This window comes from Rhinatrema bivittatum, chromosome 8, assembly GCF_901001135.1.
Source record: "Rhinatrema bivittatum chromosome 8, aRhiBiv1.1, whole genome shotgun sequence".
Lineage (NCBI taxonomy): Eukaryota > Metazoa > Chordata > Amphibia > Gymnophiona > Rhinatrematidae > Rhinatrema > Rhinatrema bivittatum.
The window spans coordinates 190141813-190167275 of record NC_042622.1 but is presented as its reverse complement, the minus strand read 5'-3'; the positions used below and the strand labels follow the sequence as shown (position 1 = coordinate 190167275).

At 45.0% G+C, this 25463-nt stretch overlaps 1 protein-coding gene across 7 annotated transcripts in view; it reads right to left on the bottom strand.

The window, feature by feature from the left end:
- The window catches only part of AUTS2 (activator of transcription and developmental regulator AUTS2), a 1828564-nt gene that overhangs the window by 1439097 nt on the left and 364004 nt on the right, over positions 1-25463 (bottom strand). The window lies entirely within an intron of this gene.

Below are 25463 nucleotides of genomic sequence, written 5' to 3'. Positions count from 1 at the left end.
ACTACCATGTTGTCCAGCCTGGCCCGGCCAGGTATATGGCCCTGAGCACCATCCCATGGGACAGGGCCCACAACCATATCTGAACCGCTTCCTGACACAGAAGATATGATCCCATGCCTTCCAGCTTGGTGACATACCACATGGCTACCTGGTTATCGGTTTGGATCAGGACAACTTTGTTGGACATCCAATCTCTGAAAGCCCACAACACGTACCTGATCACCTGAAGCTCCAGAAAATTGATTTGACAAAAGCATTCCTGAGTAGACCAGAGGCCCTGAGTGCTGAGCCCATTTACATGACCTCCCCACCCCAGGGTGGAAGCATATGTGATTAGGACAATAAGAGTAGGAGGACTTTGAAAAGTGATCCCCCATTCCAGATTTGAAAGTACCCACCTCCAGGCTAATGAGTCTGGAGAGACAGGGTGACTCGGATGTAATCCTAGAGACTTTGAGTGGCCTGGCACTACTGTGACCTCCGGGTCTATTTAGCTCTGCACATGTGTAAATGTGCCTAGGGAGTGACATGGACAGTTGCGGCCATGTGGCCCAGCAGTTTCAACATGTGTCAGGCTGGTACCTGCTGGCTCTGCCAAATCTTTGGGAAACAACAAAAGGGATGCCACAAAGAAGCCTTTTTCAATTCTTTATTGGTGGAGACGTAAAAAACTGCCCGACTCTGGCCGAGTTTCGCCACATAAAGTGGCTGCCTCAGGGGCTCAATTAGCGTCAACTGTGCTTAAAATTCTACCGGTTCCGTTCATCAACGGTGCCATATATCCAGCACTGACTTCTGGCACCTGTGAGAGTTCTGGCACAGTCTTTGGCCTCTGACCTCTTCCCCTTGTCTGCTTCCTGGTTGGGCAGTTTTTTACGTCTCCACCAATAAAGAATTGAAAAAGGCTTCTTTGAGGCATCCCTTTTGTTGTTTCCCTTCGGCTCTACTGCTGTTTTTTGGGTCTGCCGAATCTTTGCCATGATGGTCATCAAGGTGATGGCCCTTTGACGAGGCAGGAAGGCCTTGGCCTGAGCCTTATCTAGCAGGGCTCCTACGAAGTCCAATTGAAGTGACAGGCTGAGACAGGACCGGGTGGTTGATGATGAACCCTAGTGACTCCAACACCCAGATGGTCAAGCACATGGACCTGGTGGACCCTGCCTGAGATTTACTCTTGACCAATCAATTATCCAGATAGGGGAAAACATGCACTCTCAGCCTGTGGAGGTATGCCACCACCACAGCCAGGCATTTCTTGAAGATATGTGAGGCTGACGCTAGCCCGAATTCAACACCCGGTACTGGAAGTGCTGTTTTCCAACCACAAGTCTTGCCTCACAAATCTGCTTCATTTTTTTGAAGGGGTTAATAAACATGTGGATAAAGGTGAACCAGTAGATGTAGTGTATTGGGATTTTCAGAAGGCGTTTGACAAAGTCCCCATGAGAGCCTTCAAAGGAAACTAAAAAATCATGGGATAGGAGGCAGTGTCCTTTCGTGGATTACAAACTGGTTGAAGCACAGGAAACAGAGTAGGATTAAATGGTCAACTTTCTCAGTGGAATAGGGTAAATAGTAGAGTGCCTCAGGGATCTGTCCTTGGCCCGGTGCTTTTCAATATATTTATAAATGATCTGGAAAGGAATATGACGAGCGAGGTAATCAAATTATTCAGAGTAGTTAAATCACAAGCGGATTGTGATAAATTGCAGGAAGACCTTGTGAGACTGGAAAACTGGGCATCCAAATGGCAGATAAAATTTAATGTGGACAAGTGCAAGGTGTTGCATATAGGGAAAAATAATCCATGCTGTAGTTACACGATGTTAGTTTCCATACTAGGAGCTACAACCCAGCAAAAAGATCTAGGAGTCATAGTGGATAATATACTGAAATCATCAACTCAATGAGCTGCAGCCATCAAAAAAGCAAACAGAATGTTAGGAGTTATTGGAGAGGGAATAGCGAATAAAACAGTGGATGTCATAATGCCTCTATATCACTCCATGGTGAGACTGCAGCTTGAGTACTGTGTACAATTCTGGTCACCTCATCTCAAAAACGTTGTGATGGAGAAGGTATAGAGAAAGGCAACCAAAATGATAAAGGGGATGGAACAGCTCCCCTATGAGGAAAGGCTAAAGAGGTTAAGGGCTGTTCAGCTTGGAGAAGAGACAGCTGAGGGGGGATATGATAGAAGTCTTTAAAATCATGAGAGGTCTAGAACTGGTAAATGTGAATCGATTATTTACTCTTTTGGATAATAGAAGGACTAGGGGGCACTCCATGAAGTTAGCAAGTAGCACATTTAAAACTAATCAGAGAAAATTCTTTTCACTCAATGCACAATTAAGTTCTGGAATTTGTTGCCAGAGGATGAGGTTAGTTAGTGTAGGATGAGGAGGTTAGTTAGTGTAGCTGTGTTTAAAAACGGATTGGATAACTTCTTGGAGGAGAAGTCCATTAGCTACCATTAATTAAGTTCACTTAGACAATAGCCACTGCTATTACTAGCAACAGTAGCATGGAATAGACTTAGTTTTTGGGTACTTGCCAGGTTCTTATGGCCTGGATTGGCCACTGTTTGAAACAGGATGTTGGGCTTGATGGACCCTTGGTCTGACCCAGTATGGCAATTTCTTATGTTCTTATGTTCTACAACATGTGTTAAACAGCATTCAATGTGTGATGTTTGGACTGAAACCCTCCCCCATTACAATTAGCTGCTTTGTATTAATTTTGCTAAGCAGCTCATGCATACCTAAGCTTATGCTAATAAAGAAACACAGTTGACTTACATAAAATTCAGCCCTATTTTATCGCGTTTGAGGGAGGTGTTGCTATTTTCCTGCAGGAGCATTGGGATGCTAGCGCAGGCCCCAGTGGTCCCGCAGGAAATTTTAAGGCACCAGATGGCCCAAACTCACTTCTCCCAAACCTGAGAAAATGTCCCTGGGGGTCTTTTGAGACCCCCACCCAGCTGTCTTCTGAGATGGCTTTGGCACCATTATTGCCATTGAAAGTGCCCAGTGACGGCCCACCCCCTCTCAAACCCCTCCTCCTTTTCTTCCCAAACCCCTTTGCCTTTTCTTACAAAGTACCCCACTGCTGTAAAAACCCCCTTCTTTCCATCCACTCTCATCGGCAGCCCCCTACCCTTTACCCCCGATCCAAATATGAGAAAATCCATGGGGTCTAGAGGACTCCTAACCCCTACCAAAAACAGACCCTGATGGTTTGGTGAGGCATACCCCAACCTCCACCCCTCATTCCTGCAAAGTATTGTTAGTGTACAGTGGGAGCCAAGAACACCCCCCAACTCCAAGCCCAGTTCACACCATTTTCCAAATTGGCATAGACCTGACCTTACCCCTATTTACCTCTTGGCTACTGCTCCATAGGTACGGACCTTCATGTGCAGTTTTTTATTTTTCCCAGGAATTTATCAGCATTTATTAGAATGAACAAAAACGGGAGAACTTCAGTGGAAAATAAACATAATTTTTCCCACTGATTTATGTCCTGTTCATGATAACAAACACTGAAAAATTCCTGGGAAAAATAAAATAAAAACTAAAAACCAAGGTCCCTATCCACAAGCCACAGCTTTAGAGGAAAGAACTGGTGTCATAAATCAAATCTGTTAAGGAATTTACCACCGTAGCCAACAAGTGTAGGAATAGGTTTCTCCTTGGCCTCCTCAGGTTTCACATCCTGGGATTTCAATACCTCTCAATCGTGGTCCCAGACACATTCCAAATGCATGGCAGATTGCAATAAGAAACACAGAGCTCCAGATTCAGCACCACTTCGCCAGATAAGTTCGGACTTATTTGGTGAAGTGGTGTTGATTCAATATTCGGCCACATTCAATGGCCACCACTTAGCCGGATAATTGTTTATCCAGCTAAATAGTTTAGCAGGTGAGTTGGGGGGTGGGACAAGGCATTATGACATGGAGCAACTTATCCAGCTAACTATTAGATACCAAGGAATATTCAGTGATGCGGCTGCATCGCTAAATATCCCAGCCAGGTTAGCAGATATTTTTATCCAGCTAATTTGCTCAGCTTGTCAGTGGCTGAGTAGGGGGTCTCCAAGAGTCTTACAGGTTCTTTTCGGGGCTATTTAATTTACCTTCTTAAGAATTGGGTTCTTTTGAGCTATCCTAGTAATTATAAAAATCCATTATGAGCCTCCTTAGGTGGTTTGTTCAGCTTGACCCAGGCACTGGGTGCTATCCGGAGTGACCCAGCCTTTCTTAACAAGCTCACGTGAAGCCACACATACTCACAGTACCTTTTCGCTTCTGCCCTCTATGCTAAGCAGAGGATCTCATCATGTCACAATGACAAACCTGTGCTTTGAAAGCTGATGTTCTCATTATATTTCCCAGTTTCATTCACCTGCAGGTCATAGCTACTGCGGAATATGACAGAGAGAGCGTACACCATTTTAGCCAATATGATTATCTAAACCGTTTGAATTTTCCTTTGGAACAAATACTGCATGTGCGCATCCTACTACTGCCAAAAGAAATGATATAAAAATATAAAGCACTGTAAAAACAGGGGAGGGAGGGGATTTCAGTTCTATCTTAGCTGTGTTCAGGAATACGCTGCACCATTTGGGAGGCAACTTTATGTACTCTTAGTAGTAGATTAATGAAAGTAATTACCCTACATTGTGGCTGAGTGTACTGCAAAAAACTATAATTTATAGAGTGCTGTAAAGTTCTAATGTGTTTTTATGTCCATAAGCTGCTTAACCATAATCTAATGCATTTGTACAAGAACACCCTCTTAAGTGCTGCTTAGCTCAAGGGTAAGCACAAAAGCCTCAGCCCGTGCATCTGTGTCTTTATAAAGTAACCTTTTGCATTAGGCATTTGAGTAAACAGCTGCTGAACAACAATGAACAATTCCAGTGACTATTCTGTTTCATACGCACAAGCTCTACATGCTCACGATACAGCCATTGTTGCCTAACAGAGAAAAAAAAGCAGTCATTTGAAAAAAGATGTTTAGGATCTAATTTTAGTTATTGGAAATTAAAGCAGTACACTTAAAACAGCAATCCAGGTTAGATAAGGGTCTCTATAGGACCTATGAGCTAAAGGATTTCTCCCATTTTGTGTCTAGGGGGAAAATGCTCAATACATAGCGCAGTAGGTATGAGTATTACTAGAAGCTGGGTTTTATTCCCAGGTCCTGTTTCCTGGGGCCGGTCAGGGAGCAGATGTTCGGATGTAGTGTTTACAGCTCCCGTCAGAGAAAGAATGCCATCCTATGGATGGGATACAGAGGGCAAATGGACCAGGTTCCAAAAGGGCGCTGCAGTGTCTTGCCCATCTCCACGCCGCCCCCACCCACCCACCCAGACAAGAACTGTCGCTGCAGAGGTTGATTGACAGAGGGTAGAGTGCAGCAGAGCAAAAACTCCTGACAGTGGACAAAGGTCTGCATGGCCACAATTTCAGGCTCCTACAGAGCCATAAATGGCAGAGAGCTGAGCCCCGTTCCAGCTGGGTGAGACGCTTAGATGTGAGGAAGGCACAAAAAAAAAAAACAAAAAAATCAAAGCAAGGGAAAAGAACATAATAACCCACTTCCGTAAGCAGAAACGGCAATAAATCTGAAAGCAGCTGTGACCGATAAGTGCCCACTTAATCATTCAGCTGGGAAAGAAACAACAGGGGGAGTGCCCAAATTGTACCTGGACTGGGAAATTCAAAAATAATCATCTTAACTTCTTTTTGAGTGCCCCTGCTGGAATGTAATGACATATTTACTTTCCATATGCTAAACTATTAAGTGTAAGCATAAGGAAGAACGTGCAGAGCTTTGGAAAATCCAAACAAGTAAAATTCAAGTCTGGTTTCATCCTGGCTCATCTTAGAACTTTCCCCAGATCTATTCAGGAGCTCCGCAGGAGTTTCCTTGATGAATGTGGAGAGTGTAGGAGGAAGGGAGAATCAGAAACTGATTTTTTTAATCCATTTCAAATCCCTTTACAAACTGATTTGCTAAACCAATGCAACAAACCATCAATGTTGTTTTGAGTTTGTGAAATTGTTCGATGCCTGTTTTGAGGTTGGTATGTCACCAGCAAAGATGTATGAGTGGTGAGGTGAGGTGAATGTGAGTGGATGAGGGGTGAGTTGATGATATTGGGGCGGATTTTAAAAGCCCTGCTCGCGTAAATCTGCCCGGATTTACGCGAGCAGGGCCTTGCGCGCCGGCGCCTATTTTCCATAGGCCCGCTGGCGCGCGCAGAGCCCCAGGACTCACGTAAGTCCCGGGGTTTTTCGAGGGGGGCGTGTCGGGGTGGGGGCGATCGGCGCGGCGTTTTGGGGGCGGGGCGCGGCGTTTTGGGGGCGGGCCCGGGGGCGTGGCCGCGCCCTCCGGAACTGCCCCCGGGTTGTGTCTCGGCGCGCCAGCGGCCCGCTGGCGCGCGTGGATTTACTTTTCCCTCCGGGAGGTGTAAATCCCCCGACAAAGGTAGGGGGGGGGTTTAGATAGGGCCGGGGGGGTGGGTTAGGTAGAGGAAGGGAGGGGAAGGTGAGGGGAGGGCGAAAGAGAGTTCCCTCCGAGGCCGCTCCGATTTCGGAGCGGCCTCGGACTGAACGGAGACAGGCTGCACGGCTCGGCGCGCACCGGCTGCCCAAAATCGGCAGCCTTGCGCGCGCCGATCCAGGATTTTAGCAGATACGCGACGCTACGTGCGTATCTACTAAAATCCCGCGTACTTTTTTAAAATCTACCCCATTATGTATGTGTGGGATTTTGATATGAGTATATTGGGGAATATGGTTCTAATGTTATAAGGTGTTTTATGCCTTCTGATATGTCCACAGATGTTTTCCTGTTTAATATGATACTGTGGATTAATGTATAAATGGTTTACTGTATACTACTTTTGTGGTTAATTGTAAATAATAATAAATATTACAGTATGTACTTGAGAGCTATGAGCATTATGTGTTAATGTATGAGATAATTCTTTTTGAATAGACTATTGATGCCCCTACATTTATATACTGTATGTTCTAGCAAAGACCAGCCAGACCATGGACCATGAGGCCAATTTACCAGGGCTGGCTTAACTAAGGGGCAGATTTTCAAAAGGCCCGGCGACGCGCATAAAGCCCTGGGACACGTGTAAGTCCTGGGGCTTGCAAAAATAGGTGGGGAGTGGGCGGGGAGGTCCAGGAAGGGGTGAGGCAGGGTCAGAGGCTCCTGGCACTGCGGCTATTTGCTGCTGTGCCGGGGGATCGTGCGCCGGCAGTTGGCCGGTGCGCACAACTTGCGCTGCCCAATAAGGAAAAATTTTTGGGGGGAATTTAGCTTAGGGCTGGGGGGCGGGGGAGATAGGGGAAGGGAAGGTGGAGTGGGGGGATTTTGGAGCGGCCTGAGAGGGAATGGGGGAAGGCAGTGCGGCTCAGCGCGGGCTCGGCATGTGCAAGGTGCATAATTATGCACCCCCTTGAGCACGCCGAACCCCGATTTTATAAGATGCGCGCGCATATTATAAAATCACATGTCCATGTGTGCATGACAGGTAACGCGCGCACATGGACATGCACGCCGCGTAGCGCACGCACATGGATGCGTGTGCAGGTCTTAAAATCTACCCCTTAAGAAGGTGGTGGGGATGAGGGGGGCCAAAAAAGGGGGGGGGGACATGAGTGGGGCGTGGCAGTCCGGGGGTGGGGGCGGGGCCGGAGCATCCAGGCACAGAGGTAGGCGCAATTTATAAAATAAAGGCCAGGAGGGTTTTTGGTAGGGCTGGGGGGTGGGTTAGGTAGGTGAGGGAGGGGAAGGTGGGGAGGGCGGAGGAAATGGGGAAAGCCATCGGGGATTCCCTATTTTATTTATTTATTTATTTATTTAGAATTCGTTTATATACCGAGGTATAGCAGACACTGCCTTCACTCCGGTTATAAAATCCGGGGTTGGCGCGTGCAAGGTGCACTAGTGTGTACCCCCTTGCGCGCGCCAACCCCGGATTTTATAACATGCGCATGTTCTAAAATCGGGCGTACATGTGTGTGCACCGGGTTGCGCGCACAAATGTACGCCCGCGCGTACGTCTTAAAATCCGGCCCTTTGTCTTCACATCTTTTATGTACAAAAACAGACATGCAATGAACTGCTTTTCCCCATGGCTTTATTCTAGTCTTTTAGTTTTGTTTGTTCTCTTTTTATATGGTTTAACTTGCTTTCGGACGAATTTTAAATCCTCTGCGTGCATTAAAATTGGGGGTTACACGCATGGCTGGGCGTGGCACGCATCTTCAAAGGGGCCCTGCTACGCGCATAACCCTGTTATGCAACGAAGTGCCGGGCCCAGATAAAGGGGCGGGGAGGGGACGCAAGTTATTACTATTGCTCCAGAGGAGCAGCAACTTAAAAAAAGATAAGGTAGGGTAGATTTAGGGGGTGGGGAGGAGAGGGGAAGGGAAAGGAAGGTTAGGCAGGGGGTCAGGGAAGTTCCCTCCCAGCCCACTCCTTAACTGGAGTGGGCTGGGAGGGAACTGGGGAAATGCTGATTGCGTTGCCACACAGGCTTGCAAAAGCACACCCCCTTGCGTGCGCCGCACACCCATGCACGCGCAGATTATAAAATCTGGCACGCGGCCACAGATTTTATAACATGCATGTGCTGGCGCGCGCATGTTATAAAATTGGCGTCTCCATGTGTGCAAGCGCATACCTTTAAAAATCTACCCCTTTTTGTCTTCATCCCTGACAAGACCTGAGCTTTCAGCTGTTTTCCAGGATTTAGCCTGTGGTGCAGAGAACAGGAGGGGAAGGGGGGAAGGCTGGAGTAGGCAGAATAGAGAAGAGCTACTCTGCCCCCTAATTCAACCCTCCCCTCCTGTGGTTTTCCTTTTGTCTACCAAGAAGCTGCAGGGAGTGGGGGAGAAGGGGTGAAGCTGAAATGGATGGCAAAGCAACAAAATAGCTCAGTTTATGTCTGCAGATTTCTACTTCTAATTTGTGATCCCTTAATCTCTATTTGGTAAGGATCTGTCTGTCTGGATATCTATAGCATCACAGCTTGTTCTGTTTTCCCAATAGGTGGTGTGCTACATATGCGCCAAGTCTGTTTTTGTTTTTTTAACAGAGTTTTGTGTTACTTTACAGGTTCCTGATAATGAGATTAATGGTCCCTTTATTCAATTAAATTGAACCTATTAATCCACCTTTGAGACTTTAAATATTTTCCCTGAGTCAAAATGCATGTTTTGTCTGCTTTAACTAGATTGCAAGCTCTTTGTAGCAGACTGTCTTTTATGTGCACCTGTACAGTACAATATCTACCTTGTAGCACTATACAAATGTGTAATAGTAGTACAGACAGTAGCATTGTGTTCTAGGGTCTGGTATAATAATTACAGTGCTGCTTTTTCACAGGTAGGGATTTTGCTCTTTGAGCTCTGGGATTTAGTGCTTATTCATTCATACAACAGCTTTGCTATAACAGTTCCGAGTGACATTTTTGCAGGATTTTGCATTTCTTCGCAGAATGTCTGGTAATGGAAACAGTTTGTGGGCATGTTACTGAGGAGTCAACATTATTTGATTTTTTTTCTTTTCTAGTGGGCAGTTAGGGAGAACATTTGTGTTTGGGCCAGCCAACCATTTCAGAGATTACCTTCAGTCAGAGCAGTAAAGATTCCTTTTCATTTATAATTTTATGTATTTCTTGATTCTGTTTGCAGTGTACCTCCAAAATTCACTGTGGGCACATCCATCAAACACTGTGACATGATTTCTGAAACATATTTGAACACACACATACATGAAACATTTCAATATTTTAAAGTATGATGTTCAATTATGTGTTTTACAAGATTGTTCTGGGTGAGTTTAATTATCAAAATCCAGGGAGAGGATGCCTAATGCCCTTACAACCAATCACAAGCACTGACAAGATGGGCAAAGAGAGAGAAAGCTGTCCATAAAATAAAGCTATTAAACCTATACAGGTTATGGGGACAGTCATAATATTATGTAGGGATGTGCATTTGTTTTTTTCATTTTCATTTTTAATTGGTGCATACTAACTCAATTTAGTGTGCACTAAAATGAAAACAAACCAAAAAAAAAATAATAATATTCATAAAATTGAAACAAAACCAAAAAATTTCCAGCTGCACATCCCTAATACTATGAGGTCTTGAAACCATTGAAACACAATTTCAATGGCCTTAAAAGCATAAAAACAAGTCTGTATACAGGCAACCAGAATCAGAGAGTCAGAGAAATATCAACAATTCCTGAATGTACTCTACTTTGAAGTGCCTGAAAAAGTGGAATATAAATAAAAAAAATAAATACTGCAGAACTTCAGGAAATCTACTTCTGATAACCTTTTTTTTTTTTTTTTTTTTTTTTAATAAAAACAGTAACAGAGAACATGGTCAAGGCAACTAACATAGCAGGATTCAAAAGAGGTCTGGACAAGTTGCTGAAGGAAAGGTCCATAAACAGTTCTTAGCAGGCAGACTTGGGAAAGTCGGCGCTTATCCCTGGGAGAGAGATACAAGAAATAAGTCAACTATTGGGGATCTGATGGGTACTGGTGACGCGGAGACTGGAAGATGGGCTCAGTGGACCTTGGTTTGAACCAGCATGGCACTTATGCTCTTATGTTATATAACATGATAAATGACGGCAGATAAAGACCAACAAGCTCACCCAGGCTGCTCAGTTATTCCTGTCCATGCTACCAAGGATAGATCCCAGCTGCCACCTAAAGGATATCACTCCTTAAGCAAGACAGTTTTTTTTTTTAATAAATGAGGGGAGAAAATGGAATGATCTGGAGACTGGAAGAGTCATTTGTTAGTCCTCTGCTAGCTAGATATAGTATCTTATAAACAGCCTGATGGAATGTAATGATGATATACCTACGTGACTGCAACTTGCCACCTGTTCTCAGACTCTGGTGAAGCTTTTCAGATATATAAACTTCTGCGCATAAACCACTGCCTATCCATCAAGTTATTTACATCTTGCAGACAGATGCATCATTAAAGGGCCGCCTATAGAAATGGCATAATCTCTTTGATGAAAGGATCATTATTTTGTTTTATTATTTTGCCTGAAAAGAATCTGGTCAACATGGTCCCCTGGGGCCTAGTCAGGATGAAGATAATTTTCAAAACCATTTCCAGAGTTTTACCTGTGGAAATGGGGTTTTATAAAACTGCCCACCTGGTATGCAGGTAAACTGACACACGCATGTTTACCCAGACTGAGCTGAGGTATTCCTAGGAGAGTAGTTAGGACTTTTGCGAATATTTCTGGATTTTCAAAAGGACGAGTTTAAATTTTCAAGGGAAATTTGTGCAGACGTTAGCAGATATAATTGTGTGCAGGGTAGATTTGCTGGGATAATTCTCAAAGCAGACTTATGCACGTTGAAAATTGATGTAACTTTTGCGTGTCTTTGCTAACGTGCTGTTACAAAATTACCCCCTAATAACAATCACAGATGGAGTTTGTTGGTTCTACGTTTGAATAGGAAATATATAACTCTATGTCTTGGTATTCAACAGCCAACATAGTGGCTTTACAATGGGGCCTGTCCACAAAAAATAAAAACTCACACATTCTATATTCTACATTGTAGAGAACAGAAAAGTACATTTTAGATTCTACAATGTACTTTTCTGTTCTCTAGAATGTATGAGTATTTTTTCATTCTCTGCATTTTTTGAGAATAGTATCAAGCAAATAAAGACTGCCACATTACCAGAATGGTGGAAAAAATAGTAGGAAACCACTATGGTAATATTACATCGAAGGTAGCAAAATCTAGCACCAATGTCATTAAACAAAATATCTATAAAAGGTGTCATATGTATATATATATATATATATATATATATTGTGATGCAGTACGACCTGGCCCGGGGCAGAAACAGCTGAGACACAGCCGAGCAGAAGCTAGTGGTACCAAACTTAGCCACCGGAGGGCGCTGAGGAAGGTAGCAAAGACTACACTTCCCAGGTTCCCCGAACCAACACCTGACCCCTGGCTGGAGCCTGAGCAGGAACAGGTGGAGGAAATTGGGACTGATCCCTATGACTCAGCATGCTCTATGGAGGCTGAAGAAGAGGGCGTGCCCCCGTGGTGGACCTGGCCACAAAAGCCCGGCTCCTCGGAGTCTCTGGAGGAGGAGATGGAGGTAAGCTGGGGAGAGGAAAGCTCCAGCTGTTCCTCTATGGAGGTGGAATAACCAGGAGGTTGGGGGATGGTAAATCCTGTATTGCTGTATGGATGTATGAGACAGGCAGGAAGGGAATTGTGTTTTAAATGCTGTGTACCCTGGGGCTTGTAAGGACAACCCCGCATTAATATAAGGCTGCAGCTGCTGAGCTACAGCACCACATTAAACTCCTTATTGATTAAGATCCTTTTTCTGTGTACTGCTTGGGAGTGCCAGGACTGGGCCTGGCACTCTGACTAGAGGCTGTGAGGAGTCCATAGCAGCGCTATGCTTGAGCTGTGCAAGGGGACAAGACGTGTCATAGGAGCGAAGCCAGAGGCCTGAAGCCCAGCAAAGCCCCACAGCACGCTGAGCGGAGGGACCTGATCGTGACAAATGGTGGCAGCAGTGGGATCCTTGAAACTCGCTGACTGGAGGGCAGACCCAGCGGTCAACTACCTGTGCTTCTACTGACCTAGTGAAGGTAAAGGCGAAGGAGGGCGTCGGGGCAGGATTGCTCACTGAAGCCGGGGAGAAAACAGAAAAAAAAAAAAAAAAGAAAAAAGAAAAAAAAAAAAGTCTTGCCACTTTAGTTTCTGGTAAGCGTCCAGAGCTAAGGGGTGGGACCCGAGGAGAAGTACGACTCTGCGAGAGCCGAAGGGGGCTGGTGTTGTACGGCCACACTTGGTGTTTTTTTGTGTTGTTTCCAGGCATGGCGTCCGAGGAAGTGCTAAAATGGATGGCAACCCAGATGCAGCAGCAGCAAGAGGCCATGCAGCACATGATTCAGCGCATGATGGATCACCAGCAACAGCTCCCGTTGATCCAGATGTTGGAGGAGCAGCGCAAGGTCACCCAGCTCTGGGCCGCCCAGCAGGCTACTGGAACAGCAGGTACCCCACACCCGATGACTGGGACTGGCGGAGTAGGCCGGATGGACCTCATGCACGGTATCCACCTAGAGAAGATGGGTCCAGGGGATGACCCTGAGGCCTTCCTGGTCACGTTTGAATGGGTGGCTAGTGTGGCTGGTTGGCCCAGAGAACAATGGTCTGCCCGGTTGGCCCCTTGTTTAACAGGCGAGGCCCAAGCCGCCTATAGGGCTTTGGCCCCGGAGCAGGCCATGAACTATGCCTTGCTGAAGACAGCCATCTTGGACCGACTGGGTATAACCCAGGATTGGTATCGGCGCCAATTCAGGGAAACCTGGTTACAGCCGAAAGACAGACCTCGGGCCCTGGCCCAGCATTTGAAGGACCTCGCATATAGATGGCTAGAACCCGAAGGGAAAACGGTGACTAAGCTCATGGAGCTGATAGTGCTAGAACAGTATATAGGAGCACTACCACCTCCAATGAGGAGCTGGGTGATTCGCCAAGGAGCAAGTGGGCTCGAGAGGGCGATAGTGAATACAGAGAGATACTTGGAGGCAGAAGCAGCTATGGGAGGTGGCGCATCCTCCAACAAAGAGAAAGGGTCTAAAGGACCAGGTCTGAGCAAGGCAGGTAGTCAAGGGGTTGCAAGGAATCAGAGAGGTCCCTTACAGGTGCTCGGTGGAAGGGGTGGACCGCAGGAAGAGACAGGCCCAAGACGGGAGGCGGGGGTAAGGCCGGCCCCAGGGCGATGTTTCCATTGTGGGGGAGCGGGGCACTTCAAAAGGGAGTGTCCACGCTTAGCTACCGCATATGCCCACCCACCGGAGCAAAGGGAGTAAGCAGTATCCAGAGACCCGAATCCCTACTTTCAGCAGGTTCGGGTTAATGGTCAGCCAGTGCAGGCCTTAATAGACACTGGCACTAATCAGGCACTGCTCTCTAAGAAACTGGCTGTGGCTTTGGGACTCAAGATGCCCCAAGCCCAAAAAGGGGAGGTGGTGATACGATGTGTACATGGTACGGCCGTTAGGTACCCGGAACATGAGGTACTGGTACGTTGGAGAACCCATGAGGACATCGTAGAGATAGCCATAGTGGAAGGATTGCTGGTGCCCCTCATTTTGGGGAGAGAGTGGAGGCACCTCGCGGAGGTGTTGGCGGGCAGGCAAACTTTGATAACCACAAGAGCCCAAGCCCAGACACAAGAGGTACGTGAGCATGAACCCCCTCTAGGAGAGATTTTTCCCTTTGAGGAGGGGGAGGTGGTGGAAACTCCCGGGGTTAGTCGTAAGCCCCGAGCGGAGAGAAAGAGGGAGAAGAGGAGACAGACTGGCCCAGAGGAAGGTGAGGACGAGGGGTCCACTAAAGAAATGATAGGCTCCCTGCTAGCACAGTTCCCAGAGTTTAAAGAGGAGCAGGTTAAGGACCCAGCCTTGAAGGTGGCCTGGGAAAAGGCTAAAGTATCTATACAACAGCTTGCTAATAAAGAGGCTATGATATACCCCTACTTTATGGTCCAGAAGGGATTACTGTACAGGGTAGAGGAAGGACTGCAGGGACAGGGACCGCATAAACAACTGTTAGTGCCCCTACGGTTTCAACCCGAAGTTATGTCACTGGCGCATGACCATCCCCTGGCCGGACACTTGGGCCTGCATAGCACCTTAGCCCGTGTCAAGCGGCGATTCTTCTGGCCAGGTATTTACAGCACAGTTAAGAAGTTTTGCAGCTCGTGCCCCAACTGTCAGTTGGTCGCCCCAAGGGCCCCCCCTAAGGCACCCCTGGTACCCGTGCCGGTAGTACATGAACCAATGGATCGGGTAGCGGTAGACATCATTGGACCGATAGAAAAAAGTAAACGCGGTCATCAGTATATTCTCGTGGTATTAGACTACGCGACCAGATTTCCGTGGGCCGTCCCTTTGAGGTCTACTGGGGCAAGGGTGGTAGCCCCGGAGTTGATAAGGATATTTTGCCAGTTCGGCTTTCCACGTGAACTACTGACAGACAGGGGTACCAATTTTATGTCCCGGGAATTAGCAGGCCTATGGGCCCAGTTCGGTATTAAACATATACGAACTTCAGCGTACCACCCCCAGACTGATGGGTTAGTGGAGCGCTATAATCAAACCCTGAAGTCCATGATGCGCAGTTGTCTAGAAAAAGATGCTAGTAATTGGGATCGCCTCATCCCATTCTTGTTGTTTGCCTCCAGGGAGGTGCCCCAAGCTTCCACAGGGTTCTCACCTTTTGAACTTATTTTTGGGAGACAACCCCGGGGTCTGCTCGATGTCATACACGAGCAGTGGACAGGGGCTGAGGCGGAACCTCAGGACATCATAAGTTACATTGGGGGTATTAGGCAGCATGCTGAGACTGCCCTGGGTTTGGCCAAGGAAAATCTCGAGCAGGCTCAAGAAAGGCAGAAGACCTACTACGACCGCGGGGCTAGGGACCGGGAATTTCAAGAGGGAGATCAGGTCTTAATATTGGTGCCTACGTCCCCTAACAAACTTTTGGCCAAGTGGAAGGGCCCAGGGACAATTTTAAGGCGCCTGGGGCCCCTAAATTATCAAGTCAAGGTAGGACTTAAGCGACCCCAGGTGTATCACGTCAATTTGCTGAAACCTTGGGTAGAGAGGCAAAGTATGTCCGCGGATACGATATCCGAGGAAGAGGTGGATTTAGGTCCACAAGTAAGGGAACTTAGTAAAAAAGTCGAGGTCCCGATAGGAGAGGAGCTAACTCCCAGGCAAAGAGCCCAAATACAGGAGATAGTTGAACAGGCCAAGGACGTGTTCTCCCCGTTGCCAGGACGAACCACGCTAATCACGCATGAGATAACAACACCGCCAGGACAGGTGGTTAGGAGGAGGCCCTATCGCCTCCCTGAAGCCATGCAGGATGAGGTTAGAAGGCAGGTTGAGGAGATGTTGCAACTGGGGGTCATCGAAGAGTCCAGTAGTGCCTGGTGTAGCCCCATTGTCCTGGTGCCTAAGCCAGATGGAACTTTACGTTTCTGTATAGATTTCCGGTTGGTTAACGCGATATCCACTTTTGATGCCTACCCCATGCCACGAGTTGACGAACTAGTAGAGAGGCTGGGACGGGCTCAGTATTTAACCACCCTGGACCTGACCAAGGGATATTGGCAGATTCCCTTGGCCAAGTCCTCGCGAGAGAAAACAGCGTTTGCTACCCCAGCAGGGCTGTTTCAGTTTGTGCGTATGCCGTTTGGACTGCAAGGAGCTGCGGCTTCTTGTCAGCGCCTCCTAAACCTGGTGTTACGCCCCCATATAGCATATACAGCGGCCTATATGGACGACGTCATTATATACTCCACTGAGTGGGAATCACATCTAAAAAGGGTTAGAGCAGTACTGCAGTCGCTTAGGGATGCGGGGTTGACGGCCAACCCGGCTAAATGTAGGATTGCCCAACGAGAGGTTAAATACCTAGGACATCTGGTGGGGCGAGGGTTGGTGAAACCCTTGCTGGATAAGGTGGAGTGCATTCGGGATTACCCGCTGCCCGAGACCCAGAAGCAGCTCCGAGCCTTTTTAGGGCTCATTGGATATTACAGACGGTTCATACCACACTTTGCAGATCTGGCCACCCCTTTAAATGACATGTTAAGGAAGGGGACCCCAAACAAGTTGCGGTGGGGCCCACTGGAGGTAGAGAGGGTGGAGAGACTTAAACGGGCCTTGTGCCGAGATCCCGTGTTGAAGGCGGTTGACTTCACGTTACCATTTCTGTTACAGACGGATGCCTCAGGGTGTGGGTTGGGGGCAGTTCTCTCCCAAGTGGACAAAGGGGAGGAACACCCGGTCTTGTACCTTAGCAGGAGACTTCACCCCCATGAGGAAAAATATGCCACTATTGAGAAAGAATGTCTAGCCGTTAAGTGGGCTATTGAAACACTAAAATATTACCTGGCGGGACGCCCCTTTGTGTTAGTGACGGACCATGCACCCTTAAAATGGTTGCACGTCATGAAAGAGTCCAATGCCCGATTAACCAGGTGGTATCTTACCCTCCAAACCTATCGCTTTGAGGTTAGACACAGAGCTGGTAGGGATCATGTTAATGCTGATTTCCTTTCACGGTTGGGGGAGAAGACTGGAACTCGGGTGAGGAGTTCCAGGGTTTTTAAAAGGGGGGGGGGGGGGGTGTGATGCAGTACGACCTGGCCCGGGGCAGAAACAGCTGAGACACAGCCGAGCAGAAGCTAGTGGTACCAAACTTAGCCACCGGAGGGCGCTGAGGAAGGTAGCAAAGACTACACTTCCCAGGTTCCCCGAACCAACACCTGACCCCTGGCTGGAGCCTGAGCAGGAACAGGTGGAGGAAATTGGGACTGATCCCTATGACTCAGCATGCTCTATGGAGGCTGAAGAAGAGGGCGTGCCCCCGTGGTGGACCTGGCCACAAAAGCCCGGCTCCTCGGAGTCTCTGGAGGAGGAGATGGAGGTAAGCTGGGGAGAGGAAAGCTCCAGCTGTTCCTCTATGGAGGTGGAATAACCAGGAGGTTGGGGGATGGTAAATCCTGTATTGCTGTATGGATGTATGAGACAGGCGGGAAGGGAATTGTGTTTTAAATGCTGTGTACCCTGGGGCTTGTAAGGACAACCCCGCATTAATATAAGGCTGCAGCTGCTGAGCTACAGCACCACATTAAACTCCTTATTGATTAAGATCCTTTTTCTGTGTACTGCTTGGGAGTGCCAGGACTGGGCCTGGCACTCTGACTAGAGGCTGTGAGGAGTCCATAGCAGCGCTATGCTTGAGCTGTGCAAGGGGACAAGACGTGTCATAGGAGCGAAGCCAGAGGCCTGAAGCCCAGCAAAGCCCCACAGCACGCTGAGCGGAGGGACCTGATCGTGACAATATACATATGCGAATATTTCTGGATTTTCAAAAGGACGAGTTTAAATTTTCAAGGGAAATTTGTGCAGACGTTAGCAGATATAATTGTGTGCAGGGTAGATTTGCTGGGATAATTAATTAATTAATAAATATTTAAATTTTATTAATTGTTTATCAACATTGTTTAAATCAAATACATTCTTGATACAATATCAAAAGTAAAACATGACACTCTTCACAGGTATAAGTGCTATCCGGTACACACACATATACAAACACCCCACTAAAATTAACCTAATCCCAACTATAATGGATTTATTCTTCAATTGAAGAACTTAAAAGTAGTGCAGGGGACCCTACATGAAGGTTTCAAAATTGGAGTTACACAAGGTCTTGTATTAAAAAGGCGTATAAAAGAACGCCTAATGCAAATCATGAGAATTTATTGATACCATCTGTCAAGTCACAATTTCTAGATTTATTTGTGCTATTACTTATTCTACATATATGAGTCAAGTTAAAGTAATTGTACACCATCACTGGACTATTTTAAGTCATGAACCCATGTTTGAAGAATTGCGAGTATTTTCCATAAAAAAGAATCTATCATTGTGAGATCATTTAACTACTTCTTGTCTTCCATCATCAGATATAAATACTATAGCATCAACTGGACAAGTTTGGTGTGGATCCTGTACAAGCACAACGGCAAGAGTATAGACTTCCAGCAAAATATGATTGCCAGTCATCACAAGTAGTTTATGCGGTTTTGTGTCCGTATAACCGAGAATATATTGGACAAACAAAAAGAAGGGTTAGAACGAGAATTTTGGAACATAAGGGTTGATTCCATTCAGGGAAAGCGAGGACTCCCTCATTGAGTCACTGGAAATCAAAGGAACACACAATAGAAGATCTAAAAATGTTTGTGATTACTCAAGTGATGTTAAAGAGAGGTGGTAACATTTCAAAAGTTCTGATACAAAAGGAACAAAGATTTATTTTTGAATGGCAAACATTGGAACCAGTAGGTTTAAACCAAGACATTGGGTGGAATATTTTCCTTAGAATATTTGTTATAGAATTTGGGAGGTACTTGTAGGAAAGCATGGAGTGTTTGGGTTAATTTTAATTTATATATTCAGGTTTGATATAATTTCATTTTTTTAAAAATGGGAGAGGAATTTGATAAGATTGACTAATGGTAGTAGCCAATAGCTAAACATTGTGTGACGTAGATGGGAGGGTCTTATCTTTGTAACCGCTCTTAGGAGTTAGTTCACATGTGCAGCATTTTTTAAGCTAATGTTATGGTGGATACACTGTAAAAATCGAAGAATATGTAAGTTGTTATAATTTGGATCTTAGCAATTGAGATTTTTTAGTAATATATATGATTCAAGTAATGATTTAACATCAGGTATCGCTGACAGGTTACAATGGAGAAGATCCTTCCTTAAAGATGCAAAGAGTAAACAGTGGTGAGACTGAAAATCTGAAAAGGTTAGTAGTATCAGTATAACATATAGATCAAGGTGTAACCAATTAGGAAAGAATATATATTAATACAATGTGTTGATATGTTTCAGTAAATTGCTCTGCAGCGGTGTAAACATAAAAAATTAATAGAACAGGAGATGAGAACTGAAAAGTCAGAAAAAACAGGTCGATAGACATATTTTATGACATTGCCTTGGAATCACAGGCTATAGCTAGTGGTTAGTTATAATCATTATATATATATATATATATATATATATATATATATATATACATATTCTTTGTTTATTTTTTGGTTTATTTACAGATTGTTATGATTAACATCATGAGTTGGAATATTGGCAGCTAAGGAATTATTTGGATCTGGAAATATTCAACATTACTAGTCATTGTATGGAATAATACATTATTACATCTGTTATATCTGATGTGAATTGGGATAATGATCACTGTATGGTGGTGAAGTTGTATTTTTGGGTAAAGTGTGGTTTTAAGGGCTTGACTTATCCCCTGAAGAAGATGGCATATGGTCGTCGAAACTAAGGTCCTAGTTGGGATTAGAATAATTTTAGTGGGGTGTTTGTATATGTAAGTGTACCAGATAGCACTTATACCTGTGAAGAGTGGCATATTTTATATTTGATATTGTATCAAGAATGTATTTGATTTAAACAATGTTGATAAACAATAAATACAATTTAAATATTTATATATATATATGTGTGTGGTACCTTTGGAAAAACTAGCAGCCCATTGGAAAGAAATATTTTATTGCCTCTAAAGATCACTATGCAAGTCATAATTGCCACTGCAGAAAATGGGAGCGCCACGGCAGCTGCCACTGGTAAGGCCCAAACTGTGGAGAGTTGCAGAAGTTGCAGCTGGTGGGGCCCAATTGCTGGGCCAAGGGGGAACAAAGAAGGAGGGAAGGCTGGTGAAAGAGAAGAGTACTTGAAAGCTGAGGGAGAAGGGGAATTCTTGAAAGCGGGGAAAGGGGGAGAGTGGTTGGATCCAGAGGAAAGGGAAGGAGAAGAGTGCTAGGAAGCATGGGAAGGAAGGAGAGAGGAAGAAAGAGTTCCTAGAGGGAGGAGGAAAGGTCTGTGTGTGTGTGTGTGTGTGTGTATATATATATAAATACACAGGGAAGAACAAATGCTGCACATGCTTGGATTTGGAGCACTTGTCAACTTGACCCTCTTAAAAATGTCCTCGCCCTCATCAGCTTCAGGTCACTTCCAACAGGACTACCTGCCAGACTATGGGTGACTGTCACCCCGAATCTGAAGTTGATCTTTGTAGTTTATGGACAGCTCCTGTGCCCCCAGGCAGACCAAGCAAGTGACAGAATTTTCTCCAGAGAGCTTTTCTGTGACATGTTGAAATGGGCTAAAAATGTAGACATGCAGCTACAGCTGCAACTAATCTCATTTAGAAGTAAGATATTTGCTTCCAAGTGACACAAAAATCTCAGAAAATAAGAGTGCAAACAAATTGTTCTCTTTCCTTAAAATTGCAGATTTTTATTTTGGCTTTCTGTCAGCGGGGAGCAGAAAGTTCTTGACAAGAGCTGAGCAGGCCATGAGCTATTGCTGTACTTCCAGGTTAGAAAACATTGAAATGTCTAATTTACAAAACCTAAAGAGTAACAGATGCCCTGTCCACTGCTTCTTAATGGTCCTATCTCAGAGAAGACAGGAAAGATAAAAAGACAATCTTACAAAATATGCTTCCCCCCCCCCCCCCCCCCCCCCCAGCAAGTAAAGCTTTCACTATCCATTTTAAAAATGGTAGGTTTTGACATCCATTGAAAGACATACGACAGGGTGCGTACATGACAACAACACCCTCAGATCCTTCAAGCGCCATCACTGCAACAATAAAAACCCAAGTGAGATTAAACCGCTGCTTCCTGGAAGGTGACAAGTAATACAATCTGTGGCTCAGTGTCACGCACTGTCATGCAGAAGACCTGGGTTCAACAGTGTGGAGGAAGCCTTTACAGCCCCTGAAGGGAGGAGAGACTAAAGGCTTATGGTTCTATAGCTCAGCAGAGGATGGTTCCATTTGAACTGGAAGCTTTGTTTCTGGAAGGCAATATATAAGTATAAAGTAACCAGAAAAAAAAAACAAAAACCCGCCATCTTTCAAAATATTTGATTAGCAGGAAAAAAAAATAATACACCATTGCCATGAGTTTTTACTGCAGCATCTCGTGGATAAGAGCTTGAAGGAGGGATGACCAGAAATGGCTTAGCTTTTTTTCTGCAGGATAAACCAAAGGGTAACATGGAATGACGTCTGCTCATGCCCAAAACATTTTACATGTGGCATTCCCCGAGTGTATGTGCTGCCTCCTGTCCTTTTAATTTATATCTCTGTCCACTTATCGACCTTAATGGACAGATTTGGGATTCAGTATTACATTTATACAGATGATATTCAGTTGTATATTTCTATAGAGAGAAATCAATTGACAGCAATAGTGTAAGTGGCAGAATAGCTGGTTTAATACAAACTTAAATTGAATCCCGCAAAGTCTAAGATCTTGTGCATTAGTATACACAGAGACCTTTAATTACATGGCCATTGACTCTAGTGATTGAACCAAAAAAGGTGATCCATTCATTAGGGGGTATGATTAGATGCCTCATTGTCCTCTATGCCTCAAATAACCAGGGTGGTAAATTCCTCTTTTAAACACCTGTACCAGATAAGTTTGTCCCTTTTTTAGGGATGAAAACCCTGACCACCATTATTCATGCACTAGTAACTAGTCAACTAGACTGTTGTAATTCTTTGTATCAAGGATTACGGAAAAAAAAAAAGGGCAGTCTCCAATTTCTTCAGAACAAGGTGATGAGAATATTAGTTGGGGGACAAGGCCAGGTTCATATCAAAGCCACTACCTTTTTTTTTGCACCTGTTTCATGGAATGAGATCCTATTAGATTGTCAGGATAGAATCAGGTAAAAATGATAAAGAAAATAAAACCCTGAGTCTTCATATAAAATTCGGGGGTTATGTGTGTGGCCGGGCCCTGCGTGTGCCGCGCACATTTTCGAAAGGGCCCAGCCACGCACATAACCCCCGAAGTGCCGGGCCGGAAGAAAAGGACGGGCCGGGGGATGGGGTCTGAGCAGGGGCGGACTGAAACAGCCCCATTAGACACTGTCCCGGGGAAGTGTGCAGCCAGCAGCTAGCCAGTGTGTGGAAGTTACATCTCCTCCATAGAGCTCGTAAGTAAAAAAACGAAAAAAGGTAGAAATGTTAGGGTGGGTTTAAGGGTCAGGGAAGAGAGGAGAGGAGAGGGGAAAAGGTAGGAAGGCCATGTAAGGGTGTAGGGAAGTTCCCTCCCAGTCCTTTATTGGAGTGGACTGGGAGGGCACTGGGAAAAAGGCAAATCGCGTCACCACGCGTATTTTATTTAAATCCCTCACCATGCGCAGAAGAGCCCTCCCACCTGCACATGCACGCGCGAATATTAAAATCCGGCACGCATGTGCACGCAGGCATCCTATTTTATAACATGCATGTGCTGATACGCGCATGTTATGTAATCGTTGTGTCTATATGTGCGTGCTGGGAGCCGCACGCACATGGACACGCGCTGGGAACCCCGTGCCTTTTAAAATTGACCCCACAAGTTTTCAATTAAATGAGGGTTTGTTTAGTTGTGTCAAAGAGAATTGTTTATTCTGGGGCATATTTTGCCTTATGCAGATTTCTGGATTTTTGCTATCTTTCACCTTGCATTTTACTATTTTTTAAATGTTATTATGAATGTGCATGGTATTTAATTTGGGCTGTATACATTTATATGGTTTTATTCTAACCTGCTTTGAGTTATATGCAGTGAAATAAATGGAATATCAAATCTAGGCAAATAAAACAAATACATCTGCCAAAGGATATAGTATCTTATTGTCAGCCTGAGTAGCAGTATATATTAAATAGCTTAAAACAATGTATATGTCAAGAAAAAAAACAATTCCTTTGTCCTAAGCTACATTTTAAGCTGAAGAAGCTGTGTAAATTTAACCTTATGCTTTTGGCAGCACATATGACTCAGAATGGTTATTAGTCTCAGAGGCTCTGGCATACAATAGGAAAGGAATCCAATGTAGCTATGCAGTAGGTTGAGCGAGTATCACCTTGTAAAGATACCAAGCAATCATGGCTGAACTTACACTTTATTCTAGATAACTCCTGTGGGAGTAAATGAATCCCTCCACCTAACACACTCTTATACAGCTAGAGTAGTTTTCCTGTTCATTATCAGATTAATTTTCTCTCTCTTCCTCTATGATAGAGAAAAATGGATTATTTTTAGACTGTGATATCTTGTACTTAACCAATAAAAGAACAATCAAAAAATGTTTAATTATATGAGCTTTAGAGAGGTCAATTCTCCAGATACCAACTGAAATATGAACAATATGGAGGAGGTGAAGACTGGGAACAGGGGTGGGGAAGGAGGATTGACCTTCACGTGTAAATCCTGACCCTACTACTGACTCTTTATATGACCAAATGCAAGGCATATTGATTTTCTGTACCACAGTTTATCCAACTGTTTTTCAATAATAGTGGTAAAATGGTTGCTCTATCCCCTTCTCTTTGGAAGCTGTCATGAGGTGTTTAAGCAAAGAATGAGGATATATGGATATATATCAACCCTAGACATTGCTGTAGAATGTTTTTATTTTAAAATATGAAAATATCAACAATATTTGTTGCATATTATAAGATTTTCCATACTGGGTCAGACCAAAGGTCCATCAACCCCAGTATCCTTATTTCCAAAAATGGCCAATCCAGGTCACAAGACTGCATACTGCTTATCCCAGGTGCTTAACCAAACCTTTTTTAAACCCAGCTATATTAACAGCTTTTACCACATCCTCCAGAAACAAATTCCAGAGTTTAATTATGTGTTGAATAAAAAAATATTTCTCTTAGTTGTCTTAAATGTATTACCTAGTAGAGATGTGAATCGGAACCAGAATCGGTTCTGATTCTGGTTCCGATTCATATCGTGGTTTTTTTTTCATCCGGCCCAATCACAGTTTTGTTTATCGGCTGCGCCCGAGCCGATAAACAAAAAACTCACCCTGACCCTTTAAAACTAATCCCTTAGCTTCCCCCACCCTCCCGACCCCCCCAAAAAACCTTTTACAGGTACCTGGTGGTCCAGTGGGGGTCCCGGGAGTGATCTCCCGCTCTCGGGCCGTCGGCTGCTACTAATAAAAGTGCCATTTTTAAAGATGGCGCCGGCCATCCAGTGCTCCCTCCATGTGACAGGGGCTGGCCAATGGCACGGATACCCTGTCACATGGTAAGGGCAAAGGGCCATCGGCGCCATTTTGATTAGGGGTAGCCGACGGCCCGGGAGCGTGAGATCGCTCCCGGGACCTCCACTGGACCACCAGGTACCTGTAAAAAATTTTGGGGGGGGGTCAGGAGGGTGGGGGAAGCTAAGGGATTAGTTTTAAAGGGTCGGGGTGGGTTTAGGGGTTATTTTTGTGTGCCGTTTTTCCCGCCCTCCCCCAAAATGATAAGAGAACCCCCACAAACATTTTTGTGGGGTTTTCCTATCATTTTGGGGGAGCCCCTGATTTCTGATGATTTTGAAAATATCGTACGATATTTTCAATCGTCCGAAGCCCGATTCACATCCCTATTACCTAGTAACTTCATTACATGTCCCCTAGTCTTTGTACTTTTTGAAAGAGTAAACAACCAATTCATGTTTACCCATTACACACTACTCATTATTTCATAGATCTCTATTATATCTCTCCGCAGCCATCTCTTCTCCATGCTGAAGAGCCCTAACCTCTTTATCCTTTCCTCATAGGGGAACAGTTCCATCCCCTTTATCATTTTGGTCACCCTTCTCTGTACCAATTCCACTATATCTTTTTTTAGATCGGTGACCAGAATTGAACAATTCTCAAGGTGCAGTTGCACTATGGAGCAATACAGAAGCATTATGA